This window comes from Dermacentor albipictus, chromosome 4, assembly GCF_038994185.2.
Source record: "Dermacentor albipictus isolate Rhodes 1998 colony chromosome 4, USDA_Dalb.pri_finalv2, whole genome shotgun sequence".
Lineage (NCBI taxonomy): Eukaryota > Metazoa > Arthropoda > Arachnida > Ixodida > Ixodidae > Dermacentor > Dermacentor albipictus.
Genome location: NC_091824.1, coordinates 180,123,529 through 180,144,369, shown reverse-complemented (window position 1 = coordinate 180,144,369; position 20,841 = coordinate 180,123,529). Strand labels below are relative to the sequence as shown.

Sequence of the window (20,841 nt, the reverse complement as noted above, 5' to 3'; positions counted from 1 at the left end):
TATGTGCCTCTGTAACGCATTGAGACCGCGCGGGATATTGCTGCAGAACCACGACAAGAGACGCTTAGAAACAATGGGGTGCAGCCCACACATGAATAACTTTATGTGAACTATTTATAAACAAAGACCTGTGTATAGACCTCTGGCCTCACATGCGAATATGCGACACATTTCTAAATGCTCTGCTGCCTCAGTCAGGAACATCCATACGTTGTACAGGACATTATCAAATGAGCTTCTGTCGAAAAATATGGCACAAAAACGTTTCTTGCACAATTAATCTCCATTAACATCACCGTGCTTAGCAGCTCATCTGGTAACCTTTGCCATATAAGTGCATGGGTTTTGTGCTGGAAATGCCGTTGCTGGCGAGTAATGTGGCGCATATTTCTCTTCGATCGTAGTGTCAATACTTTGTTAGTTCGCGCACGTTTGTTCTGTCTCTAACTTTCCATTGCATACTTCATTTTAGAAAAGATGGACCCAATTGAAAATAAAGGACATTTCTACACTGTAATACTGATAAAACTTTAGAGCATATATTTACGTTTTATTACAAGATGCGTTGTAAGGTTCATGGGCATCATTGTGATTTGATTTTAGGTGTGTGTCAGTATGTTTCTCAAATTATTATTCAGTTTGTCTTGCGAATGATGAATAAAGATTTTGATCTTTTCAAGAAAGAAAATGTTCGATTTGAGTAACTCGGCGACTACAGATTACATCCGATTCACGAAGCATAAGTGCAGGAGCCCCAGATGTAAGTATTGCGAATCCCTTTTAGCGTGACCATGGCTCTACATTGTGAGCGCTTTCACACTATTGGGATGAGTACTAGACTCTGTTCTGAAGGAGTACAATCTCGCTGTTAGGGGTACAAGCACTCTTTTGGGGGGAGTAGAAACACTCGGTTTGGATAAGTAGAAGGACTCGGTCTGGAGGAGTACCTTTACAATTGTGGGGAGAGTATTAACACTCTGCGAAAGGGTAATAGCACCCCCTTGCGGTAGAGTAATAAAACTCTATCAGGAGGAGTTATTCTACCCGCTCTCAAAGGGGGTCGATCTACTCTCGAAAAGGGAGTGAAATATGGGACAAGCAGAAACCCCCTCGAAGTAAGTTCCCGGAACTCTGTTTTTAGAGTGTATGCGAAGCGGCTCGCCTGAGTGACGTGTTTTCTCATCGCTACCAACGGCGTCAGGAAAACATCGTATGTTCACTTCAGAGCGACATAAATTTCATTTTATTTCATTTCATTTAATACCTTAAAGGGACCCTGAAATGATTTTGACGATTTTCTACAAACGTACTGAGTCGTTAGAGTAGGTCCTTCTGATCATTAATTGGCACATCTAAATGCTCCGCGTAAAGCGTGTAATTTATTATAAGGTTTTAAAAATGCACATCACTGCCGATCGCAGCACACTGCTCGGCGGAATTTTAAGCCGCCCCTACCCATATGACGGAGATCACCCGTATGACGTCAGTGGGGCGAGCTGTACAATTGGCTGACCAAGGCGCGTGATCGATAATTTTTCCAAATTTCAGGTAAACAAATAATAATAATAATAATAATAATAATAATAATATTAATAATAAAGTTTATTTCTGCCTCAAAGATACATGGACAGAGGAGCTGCAGAAAAAGCTGTAAAAAATACAGCTTGACAAAGCCGCAGTAATAGTTGGAATGTTAGTTTGTTTTTATAAAAAGAAAGTAACAAAGAGAATGCACAAGAACAATTTTTCAGTACACTTAAGCATTTCCGGCACACAGCAAGTGCCGTCTGCTTGTGTTACAACGTACTCCATTTTGACGAGAGCTCCGCGGTCAGAGTCGGTCTGAGTATTTTCGCGAGCACTATGATTCGACTTTGTTGCCTTGTGGCCTGCAAAGGTAGCGACTGGTAATACGTCAAGCTGCGACATCGTGTCCCTCTGCAAGGCAGCATACGAGCGAACTGGCTGCTGTGCATCGGACTGCCGCTATCCGATCGGCGCCAGGATTTGCGCGTTTGTGTCCGTCATTTTACACCGGAAGATTACTAACGCAATAGCTTTTCGCGAGTCCGGTATTAGGGCAAACGCAAGCGCAAGGGGACAGGGTCTGGCCGCTTTACTCTGCCGTAACGGGATGAGCAGAAGCGCAAAGGTGAGTGCTCTGCATGGTGCAGCCACCTGGTGGCACAGAGCTCAACCATACACAGCAGCAGTAACGAACCCGCGAGTGGCGACACATAAGGAGTGGGAACAAGCATTCAGATGACTTATATCGTTCAATACAATGAGAAGTGATTTGTAACAATTTCAGCAAAAGTGGATGAGGACGTAATGACGGCGGTGTCGTTGGATAGGTCATTCCAGTCTGCTGCAACACAGGAAAAAAATTAGGCGGCAGAAGTGACAGTGCGGGCGCGTGGCCGGGAAACTTGAAATGGATGAGGCGTGCGGTGAGATATGCGGGCTGGCGGGACTATGTAGGGTGCGCAGCATAGTGAACCATGAAAGAACTTGTGAAGTAAGCAAAGACTGGCAATACGGCGACGAAGTGCAAGTTGTAACAAACCCGATTCCACTTTCAAGGGTGCTACGCTGATATCGTATGAATATGAAGAGTGAATAAATCGGGCTGCTCTGTTTTGAAGTGATTGAAGTGCATTAATACGGTAGGCGTGATGCGGGTTCCAAATGGGTGATGCGTATTCTAACTTCGATAAGACAAAAGTTTTGTACACTAGTAGTTTTGCGTCTTGAGGGGCATGGCAGCGATGACGACGCACGAATCTAAGCATCGTATTAGCAGACGAAATTACATTATTAATGTGCGAGGCCCAGACAAATCGTTACGCAGGATGACACCTAAGCATTTATATGATAGGACAGACTGTACAGGGATATTGGCTATTGGGTATAGGAAATCAAGCGAATGAGGGCGGCGGTGGAAATACAGGCGTTTACATTTATCAGGATTAAGTTTCATTAAACAATCGTCGCACCACTACTTAATGCTGTTAAGGCCGTCCTGAAGCATTTCTTGGTCAGCGATATTAGTAACAGTGCGATAAATAACGCAGTCGTCGGCGAGCATGCGTATATTAGAAGACACTTTGGTCAGTAATCATTAATGAAAATTAAAAATGGCAGCGGACCTAGTGCCGGCCCCTGGGGAACGCCGGATGTTAAAGGTAGGGTAGGGGAATTGCGAGCGTTAATAGCAACAAACTGTGAACGATTAGCCAAGAATTCTACGACCCATTCTAAGATATAGGGCGAGATGTTCAAAGAGGAAAGTTCGTTCACTCACTATTTCCTCGTGACCTATCCATTCAAGAAATGTGGTTGGCTTTCAGTACTAAAGTATGCATCAGCGAATACATTCCATTTCAAGAAATTCAACAATCGTCTAACGCCTCCTGGTACAATAAGCATCTAAAACGACTACCTAACAAGAAATGAATATTTTTACGTTCCGCCAATAGATCGATGAACGCCGTAGATGATTATCGTATACATATGCTCAAAAGCTTATACCGGCGTTCTAAATACAGCCAAGTTTAACTTCTTGAACTCCCTTCTACTATCCTTAATAAATAAGGACTGCACTCTCGGGCGACATTGCAGAATCACAGCCCAATTTCCAGCGAAGTTATTATTTTTTAGCATTTTCATTAACAATTTTAGTTGCCTGAAATTAAGCCCAGTGCTTTAAAGCTTTACCCGCATATGTGTCACCCGATTGAAACTTTGCCCGCATATAACGCTTTCGAGCACTTTCTTAATAAATTTTTTGAGGGGCTGTTTTTGATATAGACACATTAAATTGAGACATAAGAGGAAGAAAAACAGAACCATTTTGGTTGGCGTTCTGTTTTTCTTCCTATTATGCCGTTAGTTTCCGACCAGACCAGATTTCGTCAAACTCTTGATCTCAAATTAAGTTGATATGACATATTTTTCACACTATTCTTCCCATTTTGGCTAAATTTTATCTTGGTGGCACTGATATCTCTCTCAGGGCAGCGGCCAAGGTTCATCATTCGTATAACACAATTGTAACACTTCTGACTACTTGCATGAGCAATTTGCTGCTGAGACCATAATTTGTCCACACACTTCGAACTTCGGCTAGGCATTACCCATAACCAGCTCCTGCTTTCAGCGAAATTTAAACAAAGTGAATTTCTTAGTTCACCGAAGACACCTAGGAGAGCTACCAAAATACTTGTATAATGTATAAAATTGCAAAGAAGTAGACGAGGGTTCAGTCATTAATTACAACGCCTCTTCTTAGTCTATATGTGGAAAAGCTTTACCATACATCACACAAAAGATTCCCCTTTTTCTTACCAATTGTAAGTTCCGTGTGACCAAGTTTTCCGGGATAGTGAGGAACATAAGGCAAAATGGTGGTATACCATTTTGTAGCACTTGCTTAACAAAAGTGTTAACGTTATGTTGAATTCAGGCACACTTGATTTGAGCGTTTCTCTCCATTTTCGCAAAATATGATATCGGCATTTTCAGTTTTGCGAATGCAATGGCTAAAATCTTCCCAGGTCCTAAATCACACTCGTAAAAATCTGTAGCACTCGCATTCATGTACATTGCGAAGGCAGCACTTAACCCACACATTCAAAACTATTCGTACATGTCGCATATAAACTGTAATTTATTTGTAATAAATATTAACAAGGTATCTTGTCTACCCCACCGAGGGGGCCATCAGAACCTACAACGAACAACGTATAACGCATGAAAATAACGCTAGGACGACAGCTGAGCAATTATTTGCAACGTTCGCAAAAGAAACGTTAAGGTTCTGTTGAATATTACCCTTAAGTAGCCCACAATTTCTACTAAATATAAACGTATGCAACGTAGTTCTTTGGGACATTTGGAAACAGCTCAGAAAGGCCGCATGACGCTTTCGAACACTTGCTTAATTTTTCTTCTTGTGCGAAAGCTGCAAATAACTGACACCTTCCACACTTTTCAAACGCACCAAGAATAAGAAGCTCCTCGTTCGATCAACATTTCAGCTTTTTGGCACGTTGAGTTCTTTTGGGATATTGCGCAAACTTCCTGCGTGGTTCTAATATACGCTTATATTCTATAAAAAAGCAAAAGTCATCCCACCGAATACTTCTGTCGTAAACTTTCTTCTAATGGACCTCATTAACTTCGATCAAGCAGGCATTGGAGCTAAAACTTCTAAGGTGAGGCCGCCATCTTCTTGTGGCATTGGCGGTATTAGATCCCTGTTTCTTATAACGACTATAGTGCACAGTTCCACCACACTTAGCTTTATTTTCGTCAGATCATTTAAAGAGACTACGCTACTCATTGACTGAAAAACTGGTAAGCCGATTCCACTGTTATAAATTTAGAGACCAGCAAAAATCATTCAATTAGAGGCCCACTTCATTAACCTCGGTATCTTGCCAAATTTGTGAACGTGTCATTTTTGCAACTCGGGAATATCTTGGAAGCAAACAGTTTTTTTTTTCAATTGCTCGTAACACGGTATAACAAAACTTTTTAAGCCTATGAATTGCAGCTGCTAACTTTGCTAGCGACTTGCATGCGTTCTTGGACTGGGATTTCGCAACAGACTGCATTTCTTTAGATTTCTTCCAAAGCCGTTAACGAGAATGAATGAACGTGTATTAAAATAGACTGGGCACTTCCAGGCCTAAGTATTTTGAAAGCGAAGATTGGGAAAATGGTCTCAGTAGTGCTGACTCTGGCCTAGATCCAATGAATGACGCCTAAAAAATAAAAAAAAATAAAGGGAAGTTAACGAGAAGAAAGAAAAAAAAAGAAAAAAAGAAAGGAAATAAGGAAAAAATCGCAGTTTCGCCCGAAAGGGGAAGCATGGATTGCGATAGCAAATCAGTGGATAGCTGAACGAAGTAAGGATAGTAGTCTTAGCAGCCGTATGGTGCTGTAAACATTCGCTTAGTCACTAAATTAACGATGATAGAATATGTAAGCTTGACTGAACCAGAACGTTGTCTTCGTGTGTCTGCTTCTTTCTACGTCCTCGTTCAGTCGCGCTTACACGCTCTATCATGGATTCAAACTAACCAGCCCAGCAACGTCTCTGAACAAAATTAACCAACACTGTGTCACGCGCGCACAGGTAAACATGAACACATTTCATTCTATGAGCGCGGAAACTCGCTGTCGAAATTCTGGAGTGAGGAATCGCGGCAGCAGCAAGCGAATAATTGACCTTCATGCATCTCCCGCTTCAACGCGAACGAAACGTCGAAAGCACAACGCATGCGAAGCTACCGGCACTACGCGCACTCTGCTAACGTCGCAGGTCGCTTTGAAGATGAGGCCCGCGCGGGTGCGCACTTTGGCCACGTCGCAGATCGTTTCCAAGACACATGAGAGCCAGCAACAAGTACCTGCGGCGTCCGCCAAAGGCGTTTGTCTACTACGGCGTCCACGATTCGCATGGCCAACGCCGTAATATACGCCGCGGTTGTCTCTACTGTGTACGGAGCGGCGGGCGAGGAGGACATCGAGGCACCCCGGTTGCCGCCGGAGAAGAAGGTCCCTCCTCCCTCGCCTGACCCCCCTGCGTCGCACGCGACAGGAGAGGGCACGCGTCCGGGCCGCGTTCCTCGCTCACGCGCGCGAGATTGAACCGCGTTCGCCGGCTCAACCTCACACGTTTTCACTTGTACATAGCGCATACGTCGCGCGGCGACGATTTTATCGCCCTTGGACTTTATATTAAACCTCACGGCGACACCCGTGGCAGAAATGCGCCTGGAATATCCATATAATTGCTATCGCAATAAAAGAATGATCAGAGAGAATGCCCACATGATAAGATTTGTGAATATCCATACGGATACATAGGGCCCTCCATAGGCAATGCATTGTGAAGCCTATAGTTGGGATGGCCCAACTTAAATTTGTGGGTGGGTCAACTTGAAATATGGGGGTGGCCAACTGAAACTTGAGCATGGTATAACTTAAATTTGGTGGTCAGCCAAGCTAAAATTTTGGGGCGGGCCAACTTGAAATTTGGAAGTGGGCCAACTTCAATTTGGGGCTCTGCCAAATTGAAATTTAGGAGTGGCCAAACCTACATTTCGGGCTGGGACCACTGGTAATTTAGGGGTGGCCCAACTTACATTAGGGGTCGCGCCAACTTGAAATTTAGGGGTGGGCAAGCTGAAATTTGGGGGTATGTTTGTGCATACTTAGACAACTCCAGTGCACTTTCTTCATCATTGTTTTCTTCGTCAGCCGTTATATTTATCCTAGCATCTCTTTAGTAACGCTTGGTTTGCTTTGTGTGATGTGCATTTGGTTTTGTGCACGAGTGAACATACGAGTTTTTTTGCTGTGGGAGCATACAAACGGCCTTGTCATTCTTGGTGACAAGTTTGTTATCAAAAATATCTAAACACTACCAAATAGCTTGTGACACTCGACCACCCATGCTGTTCTCAGGTACCCTACTCCGATGATTATACTCTTTCTGAATGCATTCCAGCATCTATGCCCGCCGCAATAAATATGCGAATGCGTATGGGCGTGCAGAATAAACGCCTCATATAGGCAAGACACCAACATCGTTTCGTAATGACGCCACAATGAGGAGCGACGTCCCGTATGTAGGTCTCGCGGGTCTACTACGCACAACCGAACACAGGGTCTTGATTGCTGCTTTCAGGTTCGTTTGAGTCGCGGTCTGCCAAGCGCTCCTTGCCGCGCTCCCGGCGATGCTCATTCGCGCATGCCGCTCGCCTTCATTACACTTGCCGGCACCGAAGTGAGTCAAGCGAGCGCTGTTTGCCTGTCCCCTTTGCTGCGTGGCGCGTGGTTTCCCTCAACGACTCATCGTATTCGAGCGACGTACCGTGCCGCGGGCTGGCTTGCAAGCCACGACGATGAGGCATTGCCAACGAGCCGGCCTATAAAACCACACGAACGGAACATTCATGTTTGAAGAGAGCCGACCGGCGGCCCCCGGGGCTCCATTCGATGGCCAGTGCGGCACACGAGGTTTGCCTAGCCGCCGGTATACATGATCAAGACGGGGTGGGGTCATCGTATGCGCTGGATTTGACACTGTTTGCTTTCAGAGTTTGTTTCGTGGATTTTGTAGGCGGCTGGTGCGGCTTTGTTTTCGTGACTTGGATCAATTACGGGCTGTTGAGACAGCACTGATGGTAAAGGCAGCGGCGCGTTCTGCGCGAAAGTGGCGCTGCTGAAACTTTGATGAAAAGCGACCCCCTTATTTATGTACATTCTTTCCGCAAAGAACTTGGCTTTGTACACAAGAAACCTCGAAACACTTCTCGCTAGAACTGTTGTAAAATAATGGTAAGTCGCAATTCTCGTTCTATTGTCTTCGTGTAATTGTATAGTCGCAACTACATAATGGGGGAGAGGAAGACGACGACGTTTCCACGCAGACGTGGTTTCCTTGTGTTCCTTGGAAATTGCTCGACAGCAAAGAAAATCTCGCCCTTATCCGGATACGAAGCTCATCGGAAGCCTATGGGGACCTGTGGACTCTGGTGAGGACTCTTCTTTGCCTTGTCCTACTGATCCTGCTCGTCTGATAGACTCAAAACAAGCACGGCTGGCGCTGAGGCTTAGTGCGGCCGAGCCGCCGCGCTCGCCCGACGAAGAAGTGTTTGTGCCAGATGTGAGCTCCTCATCTGTACCTTCCCCTGGACTGCTGCGCGTGACAACATCCATGCCAACTATGCAGCCGAAGTGTGCATCCGATAGCTCGAATACCCAAGATGCAACACCGAAGGACAGTCCTCTTTGTGATGTGAATGTGAACCTATCCGCAGTCGTGCCGACGGACACTGGTGACCCTATGGACGTGCAGCCGTCTGGCGGTTCGACGAATGCAGCCAAGCGAGGTCCCCCTATCAACGTGCTTCAACAAGACGCCATCGCATCGGAGCCACCGGCAAAAAAGTAAGGGCCACCCCAGACTATTCCTCCACGGCCTCCCCTACGCCCGCTCCCTCTCAGTCTTACCCAACGCCCACCCCTTCTCAATCATATCGAGTTCATATACGGCCCCTTTCATGCTACGACATAACTTCAGTAGCCACAAAATATGTCCAAAGGGTCATCGACCAATCTCTTGAAACCACTGGATACAAAGGGTTCGCAGCATATAAATCTATCAACTCGATCACTGTGCACTTGGCATCTCTCAGTGATGTGCAGAAAATGTGCACTTTAACATCTATCCCGCTCTCAGAAGATCAACACCTGCCTGTGCAGTGCTACTTTGCATCGGGCCCTAATATACAGAGGCGTGTTGTCTATGGCATTGACCCAGAAGACACCCCTGAGATAATATGTCGTGAATTGACCTCCACGACACACAGGGTGCTCGCAGCTAGATTCATGGGCAAAAGCCGTACATGCTTAGTGACGGTGCAGGGCCCTCAATGTATCCCAGAACGGTTTTATTACTATGGTTGCATATTGCGACCTAAACCCTACCTCCCTCGAGCAATATTCTGCTACCGCTGCTTTCAACGTGGACACATGCAGGCATTTTGCTCACAGCGTACTATTGATCCAGAAAAGCTCACACCAGAAGGCCAACCACGATATCGACGTGGCTTATGTAAATCTGATGAGCACGATTTGACAAGCACAAATTGTCCGACTAAACAGAAGGCCACAATACGGATACGAAAGGCTATACCAAAAACGACTATAGTAACAACACACAATCGTTATGAGGTTCTTGCAGAAGAGCCAGAGATGATCCTGGCAGAAGAAGAAAAAGCCCCAGAAACACAACTGTATTCGTCTGTTCTTAAACATAGCAAGCAGTCGCAGACAAAGAAACAGAAATTACCGGAACCTCTGCATCAGTCAGATGATGACCATGATGACATTGACGCTCGCATAGGCGCACTGGCCAGAGAGATTGAGCGACTACGCAAACATAAAGAATTGGTAATTCTCCGTCGTCAGAAAATAGGACCGACACGTGACGCATCAACCACTGCTAATGCCACCATTACGCCTGGATCCCGTCCGGCACCACAGGTCAACCAAGCTGTTTGGACAGCAGTTTTAGATCAACTTGCTCAACTAACGTTGCTCATTCAGAATTGCCTGCATCATGGCTAATTCTCTGCAGCAGCTGTCACAGGATGGAATTCTACAGTGGAATTTTCGGGGCCTAAACTCCAAGTTAGGAGAAATTAAAACCAAGCTTCAATACAATAAGCTACATGTGTGGGCACTGCTTATTCAAGAGCATAAAAAGCTATGCTCCCTATGCAATTTTAATGGGTACCATAACCCATCTATTAGAGATAGACGTGCTACAACAATGGCTTCAGCTCCGGGAAAAGCTGCAGTTTATATATCATCGCATATTGCTCACACAGTGATTGACCTGGAGCCATGGTGTAGTGGTAATGAAGAAGTTGTCGTGGTCCTGACACGACCAGTGAAGACTCCTGTCATTCTAGTGTCATTCTACGCCAGACCGCAGCGCACACGCTTGAACTTGGGGTGGATAGCTCATCTCCGGTCTACGTACCCGGGAATTCCTATTCTCGTGGGTGGAGACTTCAATGCCCCACATACAGAATGGGGGTACAAGTACAACTCCCGAAGAGGATACCAAGTTAAAAACATCATGAGCGATGCCACTTTTACACTGCTGAACCATCATGCTGTGGCTATCTGTGCTGTACCCGCAGTATCTAGAACAAACGCTCCGGACCTCACGTGGTGGTTGGGTCCTGGAATGCCGCAGTGGCGGGTGGAACCAGATACATGGGGCAGTGATCATATGCCAATAATGATTGGTTTGCACAGAACGTGCATAAAGAAAATTCGACGACGAGTAACAGTCACGCATTGGGATAAGTTTCGGGAATCATCGATTGATAAAGTACCCTCAGAGCCCTCAGAAATTCTTCCCGCTTTGAAAGAACTGCTACGGAGGAACACCACTGTAACCACAGTTGACGAGGAAAAACCTCAACCGGACCTCACTCTTTTGCAACTTTGGGCAAAGCGACGTCAGGCAGAATTGTATGCGTCGAGGAATCCCGATGCACCAGGTAGCCGTGCACGTGCTAACCATATTGCGGCGAAGGCGCGTCAGCACGAAAAACAACTTTCTCGACGACGATGGTATGAGTGGTGCCAGAATCTTGGATCGGGCATTGGAAACAGAGCACTTCGGCGTACGTTCCGGTCAATGGAACGCGGTCATAAGCAACCTGACCCTGCAGCGAGCGTTAGGTTAGCGATGCAAAGTTCGCCGCATCAATTTGCAGAACACGCTGCTAGAGCGTTTTTCCCGAAATACGATCAAGCATCACCTATAAACTGCCCCGAAATTGATCAGTCTGACACAACCTCCAAATCCGATATCTCCAGCCCTTTCAGCATGACCGAACTAATAGCGGCGATTGAAACTTCGAAGCAACGAACAACACCTGGTCCCGATGGTATTCCTTATGAGGTTTTCAAAAACATGGAAGGAGCAGCTCTTGACGCACTTCTTCAGGCTATTAATAAAGTATGGGAGACTGGAAACGTTCCACCTCATTGGAAGCATTCAATTGTTGTCGCGATTCCGAAACCAGGAAAGTCTCCAAATAGCCTGCAGTCTTTGCGCCCAATTTCACTAACCTCAACTGTCTGCAAACTCACTGAAAAGATGCTGGCCACACGAGTTTCCTGGTGGCTTGAACGCCACGATAAATATCATCCTGCTCAAATTGGATTCCGTTCTTACTTGGGAACTGAAGACGGACTTTCTATGTTATCGGACGATGTTTTACAAGTTTCTCCACGCAGTCACGCTGCGCGCACGGTAGTAGCAACAGACATAACGAATTCTTATGACAATATAGACCATGAAATCATTATAGCCAACCTCATCGACCTGGGACTTCCACCGCGGGTGATAAGATTCATCTACTCATTCCTTCAGAATCGCACATTTGCGATTAGACTAGATCGAAGGCAAGAAGGATACTTCACATCGAACAGAGGAGTCCCACAAGGTTCGGTTCTGGCTCCTCTTCTCTTCAACGTTGCTCTAATACCTCTAGCCTGGCAACTACATCGGATTCCAGATGTGAGGTTCTTAATCTATGCGGATGTCGTCACTTTGTGGTCCGTGCATAAAGATATATCTAGACAAACTCAACAGCTTCAAGAAGCCCTAGATGTGCTGAACAACTACGCTCAGAAAGCAGGATTGGACATTTCCGCCCAAAAATCAAGCTGTGTTGTGGTGGCCAACAAGAAAGGACGCACAAGAATCACGCAGCACCCCTTTACATTTGGACTCGGCGCACTGACAATCCCTGAGGCTTCTGAGGTCCGCATACTGGGTCTCGATATTCACCAATCCGGCAGTGGTGCACACTGGCTCCGTAAAACTACACAGAGTTCGACAAAAACACTTCACCTTATTCGTCGCATTGCAGCAAAAGCAGCTGGAGCTCGTACTGACGTAGCTCGACGGTTGGTGCGTGCAGTCTTGCAGCCACGAATTTTATATCAAGCACAATTTCAACGGCTGACTTTGGCACAGCTGGCACAGTTGGAGACGATTAATCGCGATGCTATGCGCACAATCACAGCACTGCCCCGTATCACTCCGATACCAACCTTACAGGAACATGCCCAGCTCAACACAATTGCAGAGCTAATTTTGCAACGTGAAAAAGCACGTGAAATAAAAAAGCAACTTATTCCGGCTGTCGCTGCGTTGCATGCTCATTTTCACCGCGGCTCTCGGATTGACAATCAGCCCTACCCAATGCCTCCCTGGGAAGTCACCAGCATCACAACTAATAAGCCAACGAAGTTACGACGCAGCGATACAACAGGTACTATAGGCGAACACAACATCGTCGATGCATCATGCGTTAACACCTGCAAAGTCTATACGGATGCTGCCATTCTCCCAGACGGCGGAAGGACATCATTCCTGAGTACTGCGCATAATTTCATCAGCGGCCACCAGCGCTATTTATCTATGGAAGCCAGCGCTCTAGTAATGGAACTTCAAGCCATCCACGACGCTGTGCAAGATGCGACATCTAAGCTGCCTACCATCAAGAAACTAGATATCTTCACGGATTCTTCAGCGGCTATTCAGGAACTCAAGAAGCTTGATAAGGCGATGGAAATCTGCGAGAGAATACACACTATGAATAGTAAGACAGCTACTTGCGTCAAGGTACACTGGATTCAAGGCCATTCAGCGAACCCTCACAACATTGCTGCTGACCAGCAGGCACACTGCCCTCCTAATCCTGATCCTCCACCTATTCCCCTCCCACCCCAACCCCGTAACTCGCTGCGAACCCGTAAAAATGTTCTCCGGCAGGACACACGCGCTCTTATCCCACCGTGTGTCTGCTCCCTCCCCCTTCACCTTACTAGGGCGGAGGAAGTTGTGCTTAGGAGGCTTCGGGCCTGGGTGGCCCTTACACCGGCTGTTGTTTCAAGGTGGAACTGGTCGCATTTACCACTGGGTGCTACATGTCCATACTGCTCCGTTCCTGTGGTGGAATCAGATGCATACCACCTAATATGGACATGTACGGGTTTACAATCGGAACGCTCGCGTCTCCTACTGCAAGCCGGCCTCCGCTACAGTGTGACAACCAGCTATGACCGCTGGATACATGACAACAGATTTCACAAAACACTGCTTCAATTCATACACAACACAGGCCTCACACACAGTAAAATAATTTACACCCTTGATGGTGAGAATTGCGAATCATAACACCCTTGAAGGGTGTTTTCATTCAAGAAACATCCCATCATCATGACTTTTTGTGAAGCATAGGGAAGTTCTAGGTACCATAACACCCTTTTACCCACCGAAAGGGTGCACTGACTAAGAATATTGGGGGTGGGTGCAAGGGTGTTTTTGTTTGTTTTTATCACATTCACAAACATACAGTTGCACGAAGAGACGGCGTGTCCCACGGCACTAAAAACCAGTGGCGGATCCAGAAATGTGCCCTCCACTACCCCAACCGCTTCCCCCCGAGACATGTCGGGCTTTCAGTGCCGACAAAACTCCTGAAGAGAGCCCCCCTCCATTTCACTGTCTGTTTTGATGAGCCCTTTTTGAATATGTCCTGCGAAAAACCTGTTGCTGAAGCAATACTATCTACTATGTCACAGTGTTCCAGGTGGCACACAGTTCTTAAATGTGGTCACGCACAAATTCCGAGGAATCCAAAAGCGCGCACCTACTTTTTCTAGTATTGAGTATTTAACCAAAAGAAAAATGTTCAAAATGTTTTCAGCACGGCAGAACTAGTGGAGCTCTTGCTTTTGGGACGCCAGGAATCTAGCAAAATGAATAGGCCACGTGACAGCATGCAGCTGGACGCGCCACAATTGCTCTAAAGCAGTGCGGTCGTCTAGGTTTCTTTCAAGCATGACAAAACAGGCAGAAAAGGGTGCGACGAACCATACGCGGACAAAAGATACGCCGATTCGAGAAGCTTTGACCCCACCTGACCTTCTTTCGCCGAATCAATAACCCCAATTCGTTCTGCTTCTCTCAAGTTTATAAACAAGGTAGGTTCGTTGGCAAACTTGAGCCTTCTCACCCACCACAATGCTTTGCTCAAGCAGCATCTGCGGAAAGAGCCGTGCAAAACGCTCATGGCTTCGCGTCTGCGTCAATTTACGATGCTGGCTGTACAAAAAGAAACTGTTAAGTTTGTAGTTGTATAGTAAGGGAAAGTTCTACTGGCTTACAAACAGCTGCCTGAACGGAGTGCTCAAAAAGAAAGGGAGAATAATCTAAGAAAGTATAGAGAACCAAAGTACAACTTGCGATGCATAAAGTATTTACAACACCGACTAACAGCGGTATTTACTCAAATATTTCCCCTCCCAAACTGGAGACAGTATTATTGCATGCATGAATAGGGTATTAAGCCAATCATTGCAGATATAACGAGATTCCAGAAATTGGAGGGGCATTTGCAGACCCATCTTTGTTCACGGAACAGTGGTGAGCCATTTTTCAAGTGTGCGCGCTACTGCCCACCTGCCAAGTACGTTCGCGATGTCTTGGCATATGCAGACCCGTCTCGCGAGACTCGCCCGTCTCCCCTCGCTAGACGGGTAGGACAGATGCACATGCTGAATACGGGAAAGAAATACTTTGCAGAATGAAATTGAATTTTGTCAAAACACCAGAGCTTTGGATTGCAGGTTACAGCGTGCACAGGGGCGTTCTGCCAGATTTTAAAACGAAGCTTTCTATGCCTCCTCCCTCACTCTTTCCAATTCTGCTGCTGCTGCTGCTGTCACTGGCTTGCCAGCCGCGTCGGTGGGTGGTTTGAGGGCGTGCATAATGAACACGAGAGGGACGCGGGGAAGGCGTGTGCGAGTCCTTTTAGCGAGAACTTCGTGGGCATCGCTACAATACTTCTTGGACCTCTTTGGCCGTCACAATGCCCACTGAAACACCCTGGACATCGACACAATGCCCTCTGGAAGACTAATTACGCGTTAGCCCCCTTCTGCCCACCCCAACCCACCGCAAAAGTAGTGCAGAAGGTGCAGCACTTACTTTTTTGTACTCACATGCAACAGCGCAGAGGAGAGACAGTATGATACTAAGGGGAGACAAGAGAATGCTTAAAGCCAACACCCAGACGAAATGTCATCACAGTTCCCACACTTTACCAAGAAATTGTTGTTGTCATTCAATAGCCTTTACCACAGCTGCACCCTCGCCGAGCAAAGGGGTTCGGCGATGGTACAGGCACAGCTATTGAATAGGAACAATACTAAATTGCTCTGCTCCTGGTAGTTTGAGGGCGAGAGTAGTTGGGTTGAAAATGATTTGTCTACCGCATGCACAAAATACCTCGATTGTGAATATATCTTCCTCGTTACCCGTCAAACTGCTATTATAAGCAACTGCAGTAAGACAAAGACCGACATCAGATTGTAAGCGACAACTCACGGGGCTGTCCACCAAAGGGGAGTCGTTGTTATATTTGTTCTTTCTTTTGAGCGGTCATCGGCCGCACTTGCTCACCCGCTCTTAAAAAAAAGAAAGAAAAAAAACCCCCCGAGATCTGGATTCGCTTCGGTTGCACGTTCACGACACCACACAAAGACTTCGTACTTGGAAACTTAAGGTACGTTTTCGTGTAGTTCTGCACATGTTAAATTTCGTGGTGTCGCCTATACGTTTAGAAAGCTATTATGCAAGTACTTTTATATCTGCCGTTCGTCCAAGCTATTTAAAATTTGCGTGAGCACACCAGTTCAGAAATATGAGCATTGTGAACTTCTTGAAAATGCCAATTAAAGCTTTTTTTCTCTCTCTCTCTTTCTCTGCGCATAAAAGAAAAGACAGACTCGCAAGTACCTCTGTATCTTATAAAATCAGGAAGGGCCACGTCTCTTTACAAATGAACGTCCAAGCAAACAAACAAAAAAAAAGCATCGAGAAATAAATTCACTTACACGCAGTTACCCATAGAGTTAGTAGAACAACTCTAGAGGAAAAGCTGGGCCGGAAAAGTGGGAACCTCTAGGGCGCCGCCCTGTTGCTACTGGTCAATGTGGCCAGCGCAATTACTATTGAAAGAGCTGAGAACAAGTGCAGGTCACCTTATGCTTTGTCATCTAAAAACGCATACCTGATGGCTTTATGGAGGTGGTACGTTAATATTAAGTTTACAGAAAGCAATCACTAAGTCCGTGACCTATGTGAATCACGATGTACGCATTCATGCAATAAAGGATGACGCGAATTTCGGTTTCGAATATGTTTTTTGGATGCGTAGTAGTTTCGTTTAGGTTTGACATGCGATCGCGCGTCGACATCGGATGCTATGGCACACTCGTGCCTTATGTGCCACCGAAGCCCCGAAGTAGTCTGGAATATACCTTCACATGTAAGTAAACGAATGTATCCCCTTGTTGAGAATATCACGCGAGTAGGCAGCTCTTGTGGTGCATCACAATCGTTTGAGAAGCGTCACAGTAGAGCATTTTTCTGCATGCGGAGCGGTGTTTTTATTTGCAGGTTTCCCTTCAGTAGGAAATTGCTGGACAGGCGGACCAGCGCACTGGAATTGTACTGGCGAAGCCACAAGCAACTCAAAGAATCTGTTTATTTGTTGCACTTTGAACAATCATGCTTGTACAAAGGCCACAGCAGAAAAACAGCCTGATGCCGAGTATTTCTGTGCCACGAACTATTCAAGAGGCGAGTGCCTAATGCGGATGAAATCGAGTGCATCGAGACTTAGAATGACAGAAAGCTGAGCTAGTTGGTAAGGATTTATTATGCAAAACAGAGGTGAGGCGTGCAGACAGGACACAAGAGTAGAGGAGTGGACGGCGCTCGTGTTGCTTGCTTGCAAATACTCTACTCTTGTGTCCTGTCTGCACGCCTCACGTCCGTTTTGCATAACGAGTGCATCTACCCACATAATAATAGCGTAGGCGTTTTAGTAACTGTGCAATATTTTCAACACTTCCTTGCATGCCATTTCATGTGGAATATATTTTCTGGTCACGAATTTGTGCAGCGAATCTATTTGCATGATCGACTCCGGGCCTGTGGGACCGTTCACTTGCACTTGATGCTGTCTTTTACACGTATCCATAAACTGCAGATATGCATATCAGATCCCTGCGAGCATTTTCAAAATTCAATTATTTTCGACAACAGGCACATATGCAATACTGACATAATCCCGAATACCACTAAGCAGCTGGGACACATTTTTGTTGACCATACTCGCAGGTAAAATAAGTACATCATGTGGACAGCTCCAGCTCATTTTCCTAAAGTCAGTGTGTACAAGGGTTATGCAAAAATACTTTTTTCTCGCGCACCGATTATTTTGCTGTATAAGCAAGAGAACCCACCACGTTAGTGTAACGTATCTTGTGCATCACACTAATATGTGCTTTCATTTACCAAGTGACATGAGTTACTTTTATGGCTCATTCAGTCATATCACACTGCAAGCTGCATTCATCAATCTTCAATTGGATTTTGCAAATGTTTAATGAAACAGGTTTCCCTTTTATGCAGATATGCAATGGCAACCTCTTCCATGTGTTCCAAAAGTAAAATTTAAGCTCTAAATTAAAGAAGATATTTCTAGTCAGAAACAAGCAAAAATGGTGACTGCAGAGTATCAGAAGCCCAAGGTACAGAAATTATGAGAAGTGTCGAATGATTTTAAGGAAAGAGTCGTATTTGAAAATGCAAGACTCTTTTGTGGAGGTCAAGCAAGTTAATATAGGTAGAATACTCTGCAAAATTATGCGAGTGAGGGGAAGTCAAACAATGGGTCAGGAAATGCATTGTTTTTCTGCAAAACAAAAGCTGATTGCCATTACATACCTAAGTCACTTTAGCATCATGATAAATTCAGAAATAAACCAAAAAACAAGACACGCAAAAATAAAAAAAAAACATTTAATGATATTCCAGCAGAACTTTTTGTTGGGCTAGTTGGTGCATATTACTGAAGTACTATAGCGCCAAACAGAAGACACAAGAAGAAGAGACACGGACATAAGCGCTCGTCCGTGTCTCTTCTTCTTGTGTCGTCTGTTTGGTGCTATAGTACTTCAGCCATTTAATGATGCTCTTTCCACACGGATAAATAAAAACAAACACATCACATTTAATGTGGACATATCAGATGCCTTGTGAAACACTAAAGGAACAATTCAGTTTCGAGCTATGGCACTTGCCGCATAGATGTGGGGGGGCCTTGCACCAATAGTGATAGTTACCACTGCATTTAGAAATTGAAAGCATTCGTGCAGACAAGGATGATTCTTTATGTTTTCGGCTACCACTTCAAATGCCTCCACCAAGTGTTACAATGCTGCACGCAGCCATACTAAGGATCTCGCAGCAACACTTGCAGGTAAAAAGCAGAAGCAGTCAAAGTGCTGGTGTGTTCTGGACACTATGTTTGGAAACTTTTAGGCAAGAAGAGTGCAAGAAGCAGACATAACAACTGCATTTATTTCCATAATTCCCCATTTAAATGGCCTTTTCTTTTTGCTTAGACAATGCCTACGCCTAGCCACAGCAGCTCCCTCATACAGACTCCGCAAGCCAAGAGGCCGTGGAGGCAAATGCAGGTAAGAGGCAATAAGCAATAGCACTGGTATCGACATTCATCTAATTTCTTTTTATTTCGTTTAGGCAGCCAGCACACCTCGAACAGCCACCTTGACTGCGGGTGTGTCACCCTAGTCGCCAAGGAGACATTTGAGGGAAAGTGACAGGCAATGTGAACAGCCACTTTTCCATGTAAACAATACTCTTTCTCTTGGATGGCTCCTACGCCTCGCCACGCCAGCACACTTGTGCACAAAAATGCCGCAGAGACACGTGCAGGTCAGAGGCAAGAAGCAGTGGCACTGGTGTCGACATTTACCCAATTTCTTTTTCTTACACTGAGGCAGCCAGCACACCTCGAACAGCCACCTTGACTGCGGGTGTGTTAGTAGATTCCCGTTGTACATATGCTCATAATAAACTTCAGTAAACTTGAACTTCATAATAAACTTGAAGGGAAATGGGACATTGACGCATTGTATGTTTGAACATTTATTGTACACATACAATATATGTTATACTTTGCAGTGCTACAGAGCGTATTTTGAAGCTTCCCCCGATATTTTGCACCTTTAATTACGTATGTGTTGTGTGGCCCTCAATGCAGTTCATGTTGTAGCAGCTGCTTTGTCTGTGTATCGCACATTGGCTTAAGCTCGTGATATCCACATACTTCTCTCACATATACAAAATAAAGTTCTATGTAGTCCTCAGTGTTACAACAAAAAATGAAAGTAAACAATCCGATCGTGGAATTGTGTTTATTACAGTGGTTCCTATGACAGTTACTGACAAGTTGACAACTTGAACTGGTCAATCGGTCCGTAGCCTCCTCTATTTTTCAAAAATAAAGGAGGCTATGATCTGTCATGGCAAGGAATTGTATGTATACATAAAAAAGGGGGTATGTGTGTGTTTGGAGTGGGGGTATAGGATTAGGGCGGTACGAAAAAATGTACCAACACCGTGCTCTAGACCCATTCCGTTAAGGTACCGTAACAAAGCGTATTATGCATAAAGTTCATACAACCAACTCTGATATTACAGACGCCAGGCGACGCGAGCTACATTTGTCATGATGCATTCGCGACTGCACCGGATGCCCTCCACATTATTCTCGTTAATCGTGCTCACTGCGCCGAGGCAAAAGAAAGATCATGGGCGCAGGTGCCTTTAAAGTATCTCGACCTTGCGAGGCACGGCTGCGCGTGCCAGGGGAGCTGTCCGTGCGAACACTCCCTGGCACACACCTGCCTCGGCGGCCCCAACCTACGTACCGTTCTGCTTCGAGCTTTGATCCCCCCCCCCCCCCCCCCACTGTCCCTCGGGTGCCCTGGAGTTCCTGCGCCGCCTGCTCTACTATAATCTCAGGTGCTCTCCTGAGACTTCCGTTTGTCGGTTACATGTGCCCTACAGCTGGATCATTACTTATAATAATAAAAAAAAACGATCTATCGTCACGACGATAGATCGCGAAAGCGGCTTTTGCAACATACCGCGCCCGTGCGAAGAGAATTACGGAACGCCAACGAGGAATCTGACCACAGCTTCGAGCTCGTAACCTCGTCGAGTGACACTCCTGCAACAGGCGTGACCGCTGAAAACCGCATACCGCCGGAAACTTGAACAGGATCGCCGGAAACTTGAACAGGATCATCCCTCGGTTGCATAACTGCCAGCTGTACGGCCAACAT

General features: G+C 45.7%; 1 protein-coding gene and 1 long non-coding RNA gene across 3 annotated transcripts in view; one reads left to right on the top strand and one right to left on the bottom strand.

Moving 5' to 3' along the window:
- Positions 1–20,444, top strand: part of LOC139059432 (uncharacterized) — a 350,104-nt gene extending 329,660 nt beyond the window's left edge. Inside the window, exons 2-3 of the long non-coding RNA XR_011514182.1 lie at positions 19,093–19,167; positions 19,232–20,444. This is a non-coding gene — a long non-coding RNA (uncharacterized lncRNA). The remainder of the gene's footprint in view (positions 1–19,092; positions 19,168–19,231) is intronic.
- Positions 1–20,841, bottom strand: part of LOC135896262 (protein turtle-like) — a 594,776-nt gene that overhangs the window by 302,352 nt on the left and 271,583 nt on the right. The gene's annotated exons all lie outside the window — the stretch shown is intronic.